The sequence below is a fragment of the Lissotriton helveticus genome, chromosome 7, assembly GCF_964261635.1.
Source record: "Lissotriton helveticus chromosome 7, aLisHel1.1, whole genome shotgun sequence".
Classification (NCBI taxonomy): Eukaryota; Metazoa; Chordata; class Amphibia; order Caudata; family Salamandridae; genus Lissotriton; species Lissotriton helveticus.
In genome coordinates this window covers 324,300,437-324,313,663 of record NC_136068.1, presented here as the reverse complement: position 1 = coordinate 324,313,663, position 13,227 = coordinate 324,300,437, and positions in this window count along the sequence as shown.

Genomic DNA, 13,227 nt, shown 5'->3' with positions numbered 1-13,227 from the left:
CCCCCTCAGCTAGGATCCTGGAAGAGAACATTTTCTAAGGGGACACAGCCCCTTCTTATACCAGAAAATCCTTTGTTTCAGGGTGCAGGGTGGGGGAAGAACCAGTCGCAGCTGGTTTTGGAGCACCCTTGATGGCCCAACCACCCCTTTCATTCACTGGGGAGGCTAGGGTCGTTAGACGCACCACAGGGGGGCGGAGCCAGCATTGTGTGGGAAAAGCCCAGCCCCATCAGGAACCAGGTGCAGCCCTCCCACACATCACTCATGCTGATCTCTCCACTCACTCCTGGGCAGACCCATCCAGACTTCCTGGAGCCAGGCTTGCCAGCCAGCTCCAGCCAATCACGCCCCAGCACCCTCACTGCACACATACATCAATGTCGAGAAGTGGCATTTGTACACAAGACACAATCATGCCACATACATCATTGCGAAGCATTCACTCTCACGAGTTTGCACATACCAAATTCGAGCCATGCACTCCCCACGCATCAGGAACTACCAGGGACACACACATTCCCCATGCATTCCTATGGGAGGGCAGGCCAGCCTCACCACACGCACGCACTTTACTCTGGGACCCAGGGAAAAAGTGCGCCAAGCCAGAAATCATGAACGCCATCAAAAGCAAAAAGTTCAGGGCTGAACCAGCCACAAAGGCCCGGGTCCAACACAACCCCCTTCCAGGCAAAACGCAGGGTAGACCGATCAGCACCGTGATGGGCTTCCCTGCTTTGGGCGAAAGAACACGGACACGGGCCCGCCACTGCCGGGACACCGTCCTGTTCCACGCCACTGTGAACCCCTGGGATTTCTTCTAAAACCACCATCTGGAAAAACTGGGCTACCCCACTGGTACTCCCAAGCTGTCTGCGGCCAGGATCAGACCCTGTGCCACCCAGATGCCACCGGTCCTTGCCTATCCACAGAGTGGGGGGGTAGTAACCCCTGGCACATAGTGGCCATTCTCCACTCTTCCTGTCTGCAAGACAGGGCTAGACTGCCTCTGGTTCTCCAGCCTAGGGTCTACACCCTCAGGCGGACCAGGAGTCTCAGGGAAGGCTGTCCTCCCCCTACCTCTTCTTCTAGGGTTCCTCCACCTCCTGCGAGGGGTACCCTTAGAACGCCATTCCAACCCAGGGTTTAACCCCTCAGGTTGCACCGGGGTCAGAGGCGGGCTCTCCCACCCTCTGCACCCCCTTCCAGAGTTCTGCACCTTCCCAACTGGAGAGGTACCCCTGGAAGAAGCACTGGCTAGGACTCTGTTTACAGACATCCCACCCTTCAGGTCAGGCCGATCCTGAACCTGGCCCCCCAACCTTCGGTCTAAACCCCTAGGTGGGATAATTGCCTGGCACTCTAGGACTTCTGGGGACTCACTCACCATCCCCCTGAGGCTAACACATGACTCATGTGCTGTGTGACTGTCTGTCTGGCGCAGATCTCCCGTCCCCTGTCCACCTGACAGTGTGGGAAGACCCCCCAGAACAGAAGTGGTGTCACCATGGTCACTAAACGGGAACTTCGCCCAACTGGGTTGTCCCTGACCCACTGGTTCTCCCACTGGGGAACATATCCCCCCATTCACTCCTCACTTCGGACTTCTGTGCCCCCCCAACGGAAGTGGCACTGCCGGACACCTGAACCACTGGAACACTATTTAAAGATACTCCAGGTTCTCTAGACACTAAGAGATCCCCCTCAAGGGGTCTAACAGGACAGCCTAGGCCCCCAACCTGCTGTTCCCTCAAGAAACCATCCAGGTTCTGAGACTGGGTTTCGGGCACCTGGGAACACTCAGTCCCCCTCTCACTCTTACTCCACTGAGACAAGACGTGCGCCCCTACACCCCTCTCGCTACACTGGGACCTAGCTGGGCTACTCTGAGCCTCTTCCACCACACTGGTCTGGAAGATACCTGACCCACTACTCTCGGGTTCACTCACCCATGACGTGTCAGAACCTCCGGCACCTTCCCAGCGGTCTGCTTCCTCTGCAAGCTTCCAAGGACTAACATAGTCATCCCTCGACAGGTGTCGGCGTAACTCTGGCATAAAACAACTGAACAGCTGCTCTCTGATAACCAGGTTGAGCAGTCCCTCAAGATCAGGTTCCCCGTGAACCTCTAGCCAATCAAGCAGTGCATCATGACAATCATCCACATAGTCCGCCCAATCCTGGTGAGGCAGTCTCCTACTGCCCCTGAACTTCAATCTGTACATGTCCTCTCGGGAACAAGGTACCACTCTTTGGAAACGGGGCATGGCACTTCCCGCACCAAACTCTCTATTGCTGCCACCACTGGATCCAACCCTCCCTGGGGAATCCAGAAAACTATGACTGCGGTCAGGGGATAACCTACCCTCTAGAGCTATCTTCTCCCTGGCCAAGGCCCTCTCAGCCTCTGCAATCCTCTCCTGCACACCCAGCTGCGCTATCTCTCTGGCATGCTCTAACCTGAGCTTCTCCATAGCCAGCTGGTGCTCCCTCTCTCCCCTCCTATTCAACCACTCATCTGGGGACCGGGTGAAGGGATGGGGTGCTACTTCTGACACTGGACCCAGCAAGGGACTCCCTATCCATGGGGTCCTCTCCATCTGCTAATGCCCATTCACTGTCATCCTCATCCTCCTCTTCAGACTCTTCAGGGCTCCCCTCAGACCCACCAACCTCATGGCGTGCGGCCCGGGCCCTATCTTTCTCACTGTGCTCACGTTCCCAGTCATTCTTCTGCCATAGGATCAGGTTATCCCTAAGCTTGGACTGGGTGTCGGACTCATTCACTGGGATGTCTCTCTCCTCACAAAACTGTACCAACTCATGCATACTGTACTTAAACAGACCTCAGAGGTTAAAAGGAGATTCCATCTTGACAGGATGCTCACAGACACAAGCAACACAGGGGACTTAACTGTCAGAGCTGAAGCAAGAGTACACAGTTCAATGTATTTCAGTAAGCTCCCTACCAAAGAGAACTCACACTAATTCGTCCAGGCAACACGCCATTCATCCACGCACACCCCCCCCCTCGGACCGGTAAGGTAGTTTTTACCACCCCTGACTTCTCAACCTGACCACACGTGACACAGGTACCAAACTCTGGGAGCAGAGCAGGGGACAAATGTACTGGACACTCTTTGAAAAATAAATACTAGAACTTCAAAGGACAATAATCCCCAACATGTAATTATCTAAAATGCAGAGTTTTGTAGTGTGGCCCGTTGCCACTGCGGTACAACGCAAACACAAATCCGGATCCTCACCGCCTGCCACCAATGTTAGAAACGGGATCTCTGGCTGGCCAAGGCCTGCGCCAACGTCAGTCAGAGACCACCACTCCCACGTCAGGGCAAGGGAGTCACACACCAAGATAACCCCTGCTCACCCTCTAGGTAACGTGACGCGAGCAGCCAGGCTAAACTTGGAGGCTATGTAGGTTAAGTGTTTGCGCGCGCACCCAGCAACAACTCCCAAGGCCCATCACAAAGGAAACTCCACACAAGGTTATATAAAAATAGCCTTTGTATTATACCAAAACACATTAGATAAGAACACACATTTTACAATGTGCCAAAAGGCACGGGCAGAATTTACAGGGGATATGTACAAGACAGGGCCACATGGACCACTGTCAGGAATCATCACTTTTTAGGAATAGTAATTAGCACATAGAACACTTTGTAGAACAAAATAGAAAATGTAGCACAATTTAGCACACAACCAGTAATGACTGGTAAAGGGTAAGTACTTCCTACGCAACCCTAACCACCTTAGGAAAATTTTGCGCAGGGAACCAAGACCTCACTAGCAACACCTGTACTAGGAGAAAAACAACCACCTAAGAATCACCAACATTTAGGGGTATAAACATAGGAACATTACACATGATGCATTAACATTCAGCGGTGTAGGGAAATCGAACACATGATGCATCAAAACACATTCAGAGATGTAAGGAAAGAAAACACATGATGCAGAACCTACATTCAGCGTTGTAAACAAAAGGAATAACACGTGATGCATCAAAACACATTCAGAGGTGCAAGGAAGGAAAACACATGATGCGTCAAAACACATTCAGAGGTGCAAGCACAAGCAATTGCGCAAAACTCACATGAGCCACAACCTGTGGCAGTCCCTAGGCCCTCTGGCCTTGTTGGGGTTAGGACGCCCTGTGTCCCAATGTCAGGGGCCTAAACGTGGCAGCTGCCCACAAAATGCTGGCAAGCTGTGTCATCAAGGGGCAACGTTGGAGCCTCGTGGGCTCAAGAACAACAGGATGGCACTCCAGAGCCTCTCTGGGGATCTAAAACAAATATGGTCTGGGAGCCTCGCAGGGCTCAACAAAGGAAATGCCCCCTAGAGCCTCTCTGGGCTCTCAAAACACATGTGGCGCCTTCTTGAGCCTCTCTGTGCTCTCAGAATTAAATGCGCCCCCACGAGCCTCTCTGGGCTCGAACACAAACTGCGCCCGTCGTTGGAGTCCCTCCTGGACTCAAAAACACAGGAATGCCGCCTCGAGCCTTGCAGCTCGTAAGTACAAATGCCCCCGGAGCCCTCTCAGGGCTCCACACAAGAATGGCCCCCTCGTTGGAGTCCCGCTCGGGGGACTCAGAATCAGCAATTGCCCCCAAGAGCCTCTCTGGCTCAATCTAGGAATGCCCGCGGGGTCATGGGAGCGGCCCGCTGCCAACGGGGCTGCTCTGAGCACACCAACCTGCCCACGGCGCTCCTCTGAGCATAGGAGCGACCCGGAGCCCGCCCACACTCACCGGCTGTCTGAGGCGGCGGCTCCTCGCGGCGTCGGCTCCTCTCCGCTGGGCTCTTCTGGGGGGCGGTGGCAGGGCTCTCTCCTCGAGAGAGCCTCGCCAGAGGACGGTTCCTTCTTCTTCCCGGCAGGAGTGCGGGGTGGCCTCCCGTCCGCTTCCTGGTTTCTCCTCGGCTTCTCTGGCAGCCAATCACCGCGCAGGTCGCCCGGCGAGCCTCCCGCAGCCTGAACCAATGGCAGCGCGGCTCCCGGGTGACGTCAGCGGTGGTTCCCTCGGCTTCTCCGTGGCCCCCGGGGCTGTGGCGGTGATTTTCACGGCAGAACACCATGTTTAAATATAAAGCGAGGTAGGCACTCGCTCGGGGCAATAAGAACGGCCACAGATGCGGCATGGGCAGCTGCGAACAAGCAGCAACACGCAGGGTGGGCACCTGCTTTCCCCCACGCTAAATGCGGGGTAAATATCCGCTCCCAAACACTAAAAGACAGCGATCCCAGGCGCTATAAGCAGGAATCAAGCGTTCCTAGCGCTTAAGGGAACAAAGAGTTCAGCAAAGTTCTTTTAGGCAGGGAGGGGGGCAAGGCTGGGCCCAGAGCCAGCTCACTGGGCCTCCAGGCAGGGAGGCAGTCCAAGTGGCGGTCCTCCTGGCGCCCAGCCACAGCAGCAGCCCCCTTGATGGCCCAACCGCCCCTTTCATTCACTGGGGAGGCTAGGGTCGTTAGACGCACCACAGGGGGGCGGAGCCAGCATTGTGTGGGAAAAGCCCAGCCCCATCAGGAACCAGGTGCAGCCCTCCCACACATCACTCATGCTGATCTCTCCACTCACTCCTGGGCAGACCCATCCAGACTTCCTGGAGCCAGGCTTGCCAGCCAGCTCCAGCCAATCACGCCCCAGCACCCTCACTGCACACATACATCAATGTCTAGAAGTGGCATTTGTACACAAGACACAATCATGCCACATACATCATTGCGAAGCATTCACTCTCACGAGTTCGCACATACCAAATTCGAGCCTGCACCCCCCACGCATCAGGAACTACCAGGGACACACACATTCCCCATGCATTCCTATGGGAGGGCAGGCCAGCCTCACCACACGCACGCACTTTACTCTGGGACCCAGGGAAAAAGTGCGCCAAGCCAGAAATCATGAACGCCATCAAAAGCAAAAAGTTCAGGGGTGAACCAGCCACAAAGGCCCGGGTCCAACACCTGTTAACTAGACTTCACTGTCGAAAGAATTCAGTATTCTGTTATACATGTACTGGGATACAGGGGTCTTACTTCCCATGTGCTGGCCTCCTGGGACATCTATAGACATTTTTAGAATCAAAATAATCATCGGAAATCTATAAGTATGTTTATTCCCAGTTTTGTTTTTACATATTATACATCACCATGCTTCCCTAAATTAGTGTCCTACAATTGGAGATTACCACCCCTCTCTGATTCGGACCATGTGAATGGGATGTTTGAAGACTATGTGGCATTTTAGTGCCAGTGGTTGCTATAAAGTGGGCAGGGTACTGTGAGGAAATTTCAAAGCAGTGAAATTAAACAAAAGAGGGAAGGAAGGGGGTGCAGGGGGAGTGGTAGAAGTAAAACATGGGCATCTCTAGTTTTAAAAAATCAAACGCTTTCTCCAGTTTGACATTTAGAGCCTTATTTAGAATTTGTCAGACTGGCTTCTCCCTTACAAACATGGTGGATGTCCCCTCTGCTGTGCTACAAGTGCATTATATCCTGTGGTACTTGTAATGTAGAGTAATATCCCAACTCCCAAACTTTAAATATGCCCTTCAGTTTTGTAGTTGATAGTTTTAGACTGTGACTGAGGTTCTAGCCTCAGGACTCCACTTCAAACTTTTAAGACTTAAACAGCAGATGAAAGAAAACTGTTGCTCTGGTTAAATAAAACGTTTTTTAATTTAAAGAAATATGTTAGAAACGATGTAGAGTGGTGAAGGAAATTAGATAAATTGTTCTGAAAAGTTAGACAAGCATCTTCCCCCAAAGTCCAGTCTTTTTTGCTAACTATTGTTCCAGAACCCTTGTCACAATAGCATCAGTGCCTGATTTGTAAAAGGATAAGTGCTGGTGCCAAAGTTTTGCTCAGAAGTTCGCAGCCAGTGCTATGAATTTCGAGGGTGTCAAAAACCAAGGGTGGACAGTCTTCATTCCATCTCATGCCTCTTTCAACCCCCAACAGTAATTTCTTGCCCCTTTATCTCACTCTTGCATGTTCTTTTTTATACCTGCTGCCTCCCTTTGTCATTGTCTTCTGTCTTTTTCTTCCTCCTTATTTCGCCATTTGTGTTTTTCTTTCTTTTTGTCTGGATCAAAGACTGTTAGAAGGAATACTTACATACCCCTAAAAAGAAGTTCCACTGGGCCCAACCTGCAAGTACCTGCACAAATTAAGCACTGGTGTGCACCTGCTGAAGATGGATTTTCCCCAAAAAGTTTAGATGCGCCTGCAATTCCAAATTTGGACAACAATGGAAGTTACTCATCCTACTGGTATTCTGAGACCTCTGCGACAGCCCTCCCACAATTACTGATGCTCCAGGAATTGTCAATTCCAGTGCAGTGGATTCGTTACCATGTCCATCTACAGCCATTTCATGATGGAGCACATCTCTATTTCGGGACACATAAGCCTTTTACAGGAATTGGGTGAAGTCTTCAAAAGATAGACCCTTTTTAGGTCTCGCCCTGCGATTGCAGGCCAAAGGCCTGCTGTCGCAGAGCGAGACTATTGTTATCATTCCGGCTTTCAAGGACTGAAAGGGAGCCGGAGAGGACAACAGACTGTCACGCGCACGCAGCAGCAGCAGCAGCAGCCTGCCGGGATCAGGTCGCGCGCATCAACAGGCTCTTCACAACACATGCACAACACACATACAGCCCCCCCCGCATACACACACACATACATACATACAGAACCCCCCCATACACACACACACACACGCACACACACACATACACAGAGAACCCCAGGCGCTTACACGCACATCCCCTACCTCGTCTCGGCGTCTTCGCGCTCCCTTGCCCCCGCTCCTCTGGTGCGCGCGCACCACAGGTTTCGATTCCCGCGTCGGCTCCTCTACAGCCAATCAGGATTCCCGCGTCGGCTCCTCTACAGCCAATCAGGAGGCAGAACTCCTTTTAGAGATGCTCCCTCTCTGGTCCGCTACCATTTTTTTCTTTAGGTCGAGCTCTCTCTCTCGGGCTCTTTCCACGTGTCCTCGCAGCAGGTCCGTCTCGGCAGCAGGCAGACTCGGAGGTCGGCTGTCTTCGGCGATCTTCAGCTTGTGCCGATGCACGGCCCCTCCCTCTCTGCACGGTGGATCCGCAGGGGAACTTGCAGGTTGTTGCTCCCTCCGCAGGGCGGGGTGTACAGGGACAGCGCTCAGGCTGTTGCTCCCGTGCCGCTCGGCCCCTGTGGCGCTGCAGCTCCCCCCACCATGTGAGAGCGCCCTCCTGCCATGGGCAAGGCCCAGCGCAAGAGGAGCCCTGGGGCCCGAACCTCTGGTTCTTCGGGAGGAGAAAGCCAGGTAAGGAGGGGGTGGGGTTGTGAAAGGCTGGTCTCTCCTCTTCGTGCACGTCCTTAAATCCTCGAACAGCACGGCCCATCGCCCCCCACCCCACGGAGAAACTAGCTGCCCCAGACTGCATTCCCACACCTTCAGCATTGAGCCCTACCCTTGTTCTCCAATACACCTGCACCCCTTGGAGATGCGAAGACCCCGGAGCGTAAATAATAGTTAACTTGGAGCAGATCGGTCGGAACTCTCTCCTGCTCTGTGAAGGGTGGGGTTGAGTTTACTCGGCCGACATACAGCACAGGTGGGTGCTCTCTTGCCCTTCTCCATCCTCCCCTCCCCTCCCCCATCCTCCCTTCCCCCCTTGCAGCCGGGGTTGTGGGGTAGTCATTCACCGCTCAAATGCGCAGTAAAGAGTTAATAAGTGATCTTGGAGCTGTGTGACCTTCAGGGAGTCCTGAAACTCCTACAGAAACAGAGCGCTAGGCCCTGTGGAGAGGACGGAGTCTAATAGAGGGGCAGCCAGCGGTCTAAAGCTGACACCTGTACAGGGCAGGGGGCGCCTCGCGCTCTCGGAGATATTGTCCTTGCTGGTGACTGGCTGGCAAAATGTTCATTCTCTCCCAAGGATGTGCTTGGCCCAACATTGGAGCCCCCTCTCATGCGATCTCTGCTATTATCCATGCTATCAAGGCTGCGGGGGCTGACTGGCAGGATTGTGGGTGGCATAAGTAGCGGGCATTTACTCCTCTCATGGAGGCAGGTGCGCAGGCTAACGTTGTCCTTTCTTACACAGAGGAGGGTTGAAGGTGCATTTTGCGTGCACTTTCTAACGGGGCACACATTACAGAAGAATGTGAGGAGAAGAGGAGGGTATCTTTTAATGCAGTACAGATTGCAAAGGTGGCTGCAGAAAGTAGCTTTAGACGTGTAGTGCTAACAGGCTATCTTGCGGTAATGGCACTCACATAGTGTTGACAAACGCATATATGGGGAGGCACTAGTAGTCGCTACGAGGTATAGACAGGGATACATGACTTCAGTATTTAAGTTGTGTAGTGCCTTTTAGTACGATGCAAGAGGCAGCGTCTGTCGGCTCTGCTCGTTCAGGCAGCTGTCTTTGAGTGTCCTGAACTCCACATAGTTTTTTTGGGTCCTTAGGCTGTGGTGCGGCAGTTGTTTAGCCAAGGGCGTCTTACCTGTTATGATCTGTCGGGTACCGTCCTATTTTGATTGGCTGGCTCCTACCGACTTGCCTGACCTGTGAGTGGGGTTCTATGGCTGTGCAGAGCCAGGGAGGGAGGGGCCTTTTACCAGGAGTGACCCAGCTATGTCTTGTCCTGTTGGATGTTTTTTGACGGACTGCTGATTTGACATCCAGATTCCAAGTTTGGTTGCAGCATGGCACAGACTTTTTTGGGGTTGTTTTGGTTTAAGGTTATTTGGCTCCTCTGTGGAAATGCTTTCTGCATATTGTGGATGGTTTTGAACTCGAGGTTTCCCTGCTGGGGGCCAAAGAAGCTAATTCCAGGCTGTTTCCATGTGTTATTGAGGCGAAAGCACTGTCTTGCAGCTCTGATCTGTTCCAAGTATCGTTTATTTATTTGTTCTTGGGATCATTGTTGAGGAGTGGTCCGGCCCTACCTACACTGTGTTGTGTGCACACAGCGCTAAAAAGACAGCTCTTACCTTTTTGGAGCATATCCAGTTGATTGTTCGTTCCCTTTGTTGCTGTATTATGTTGGATTACAAAGAAAAGTGAAATCAAAGATTACCTAGATGTTTCCCACTCTGCAGACAGGTGTTGGTGTTGCCCTTATCCTACAGATTGAGGGTCTAGGTAGGTTCCTTTTGAGATACCTGGCTGTAATTAAAAGGTTTTTGTGCTCCTTGGCGCAGACAAGCTATTTCTTCATGCACTACTTACTGTACGTGGTTTACAGCAGCCTGTGATCTTTGTTTTTGCTCCCGTTGTTTTCTCCATTTGAATTTTGATGTTTGTCATCAGCATGCTATTTGAAATGGACAATGTTGTTGGACTGCAATACACGTAAATATTGAACAGTGGGTGTCAAGGATGTTCTCTTAGTCACTACATTATTCTGGAAAGTGGCTTATATTTTATTTTGACTTCAGAGCTAGCATACTTTTGTTTCAGTGAGACATTTAGTTAGGAAGTTGTAGCAGAAACATGCTGTTATCCGCTAATTCAACAGCTGCCAGAAGTTTTAAATAATGCTGCCAATTTTTTTTCAAGACTTGCATCAATGTGATTTCTTTTATGCCCACCCATAGGCCTTTCTGTCTGTTACTGGAGCAGCAGAGTTTTTCACTTGTGATTTCATTTATATAGTGCTTACTATTCTTTACGAGGTGTTAAAGTGCTTTACACTGGTCAACACACTAGTCCAGACCCAAAATGTAATGATGAATGCAGTGTTTATTATTTGGATTTGTCTTGTGCTCTGAAGGAGACAATTCTGTGTGTTTATTTCAGTGTCTCTGCAGTGGATTAAATTAGTAGCGATTAGGTGTGATCATTAGTGGGGGGGGGGTATGTGAGGTAATGCAAATGGTTGGTGGGATTAGTAGGTCAGTTAGAAGAAAGTGGGTATTGCTCGATTGCAAGGTTTAACCTTCAAAGAAAGACAGGTTATGATCTTTGAAATGAGATGTTAGAAATTTGCTGAAAATACAATAGCAGAGATTCAGACAGACATGGCCCTAAAGTAGGCTGTTCTCATAGAGAGGAGGCATGCAGAATGAAAAGAAAGCAGAAAAGGCAACAATCAGAAGTTTTGAGTCGTGGTCAAAATTTTCATGCAGAATTTTAGAAACTTAGAGTTGAGATTGCCTCCACTCCTCAGGATGCAAAAATGTAGAAAGAAACTCCATTATTTGCATGAGTGGTACTGCTATATTAATCACCTTTGGTAGGCCCTAAAATCAGACGAACAGCCTGTTCATGGGCCAGGCTATTGCTAGGTCCCTCCTTCAACAAGGGCTGCTGATCAACTCTAAGCTTAAAGTAAGTAATAACGGGCACATATACAGGAAAATATGAAAAGCTTTAGGCTGCGCTTGTACAAAGCAGTGACCTCATGATCAAAGCAAATTGGGAGAATATACTGGGTAAGTAATGCAAACATCATAATGGGTTTTTTTGCAAATGCTGTTGCGTATATCTTTTGATGGTAAAGGTCTTAAAGAACCTTAAAGTATGCCTTTCAGCATTAACGGCAAAGCAAAGTGGGATCCTTTTTTAGGTCGAGCTGAATTGCGTCCAGCTCGACAACTAATGTTGCCCGCCTCCTGGGAATCTGAGACAGGGGTCGGACAAGCGCGGGGATTGGTATCTGTGGACGCGCACGTCCAGGCCAGCGCCGTGCACATCTCCTGCCTCAGATTCCCTGAAGCGCGCAAACACACGCCGGCAGGCACACACACAGGCACACACATGCAGGCACATACAAGCGCACACACACATCCCCCCCCCCCCCCCCCACGGGCTCACGCGCGTGCACACACACAGCCACGCACGCACCCCCCACCACTCATGGGCTCACGCGCGCACACACACACACACGCACATACATGCGCACACACACACACACACCTATCCCCCCCCTCCACTCACCGTGTTCTTTTGTCGCGTCGCCTCGCTGCGCTCTACAGGCTCCGCACTCCCCTGGTGTTTTCTCCGCCGCATCACCACATGCGGGGCTTCCCTCATGCTTGGGAGCCCCGCGCCACCGCTGCTCTCCGTGGGCCGGGCTTTCCGCAAAAAGCGGACGTCCCGCCCCACGACGTGACGCTCCGGAACTTCCGTTATTTATACTTTGCCTGATGACGTGCCAGGAGTCCAGCCAGAGACGGCAGGAGGAGCCCTGCCGAAGGGGCCGGCGGGCGCTGGACATTGGATGGGGCCCCGCACTGCTGGCCACCCTCCTGGGGGGTCAATCCAGGTCAGGTGGCCTGTGGCGGCCGCTGAAGCTGCTGGCCTGCGCCGAGCTGCACCCTCTGCTGCGTAAACCCAGCCGCTCGGAGGAGCAAAATGAGTGTGCGATGAGCCACAAGGCGCATCATTTTCAGGTAGGCGCTTTGCACGTTGTCCCAAACCGTCCCGATGGACCATTGATTGCGTGGCACCTCCACTAGACTTGTTACAAAGGCTTTTGAAAGGGGACTTGGCCAGCGTTGCGCGATGGCTTGCGGGGAGGTGTCCAAAACTGTGTTTTATGTCCTGAAAGAACCATTGCAGCCACATCATGAAGGACACGCTGTACATTCGTAGACTGTGATTGTGTCATGTCACAACATAAAACGGACATCTTCTTCCCCTTGCTAAACCTTAAAGGCTCATAACATTTTACGGGTTCTGTTCTTAAGCACAGGCAGAATTGAGTCACAATACAGAATGTCCGGTTCTGGTACACTCCTAAAGCGCCTTAACCGTTTGGTATTGAGCGTTTGAGGTTCTCATGTGGCGTCCCCACTGTGAAATATGTTTTCATTTTTTTGGGTGATGTTCTTGCACAATATTGTACTAGTCGCAGTTAATTTTTGTATCATCGTATTTCATAATGGTGTTGGGACTTGTCAGTGAATGGCACATGTTTAAAGCCCTGGAAACTGAACAGTACATATATTTAAAAAAAAACCTGCTTTTGTATAACTCTTCTACATGGGTATTGAAAGACGTCAAGTACATGTACTTCCGATCACTGTGATGAGGTGCTTCTGGTGATGTTCTTGCACAATATATCCAGTTGTCTCTCAGCCAAAGTAACCAAAATGGTTGTATGTCTCATGCGTACACATTTAAATGCCATTTGTATATTACACGATGATTAAGCTGTGTGACTTGCTTAATGTGGAGATTTTTTAATTTTGAGGTGAATGGCGTTC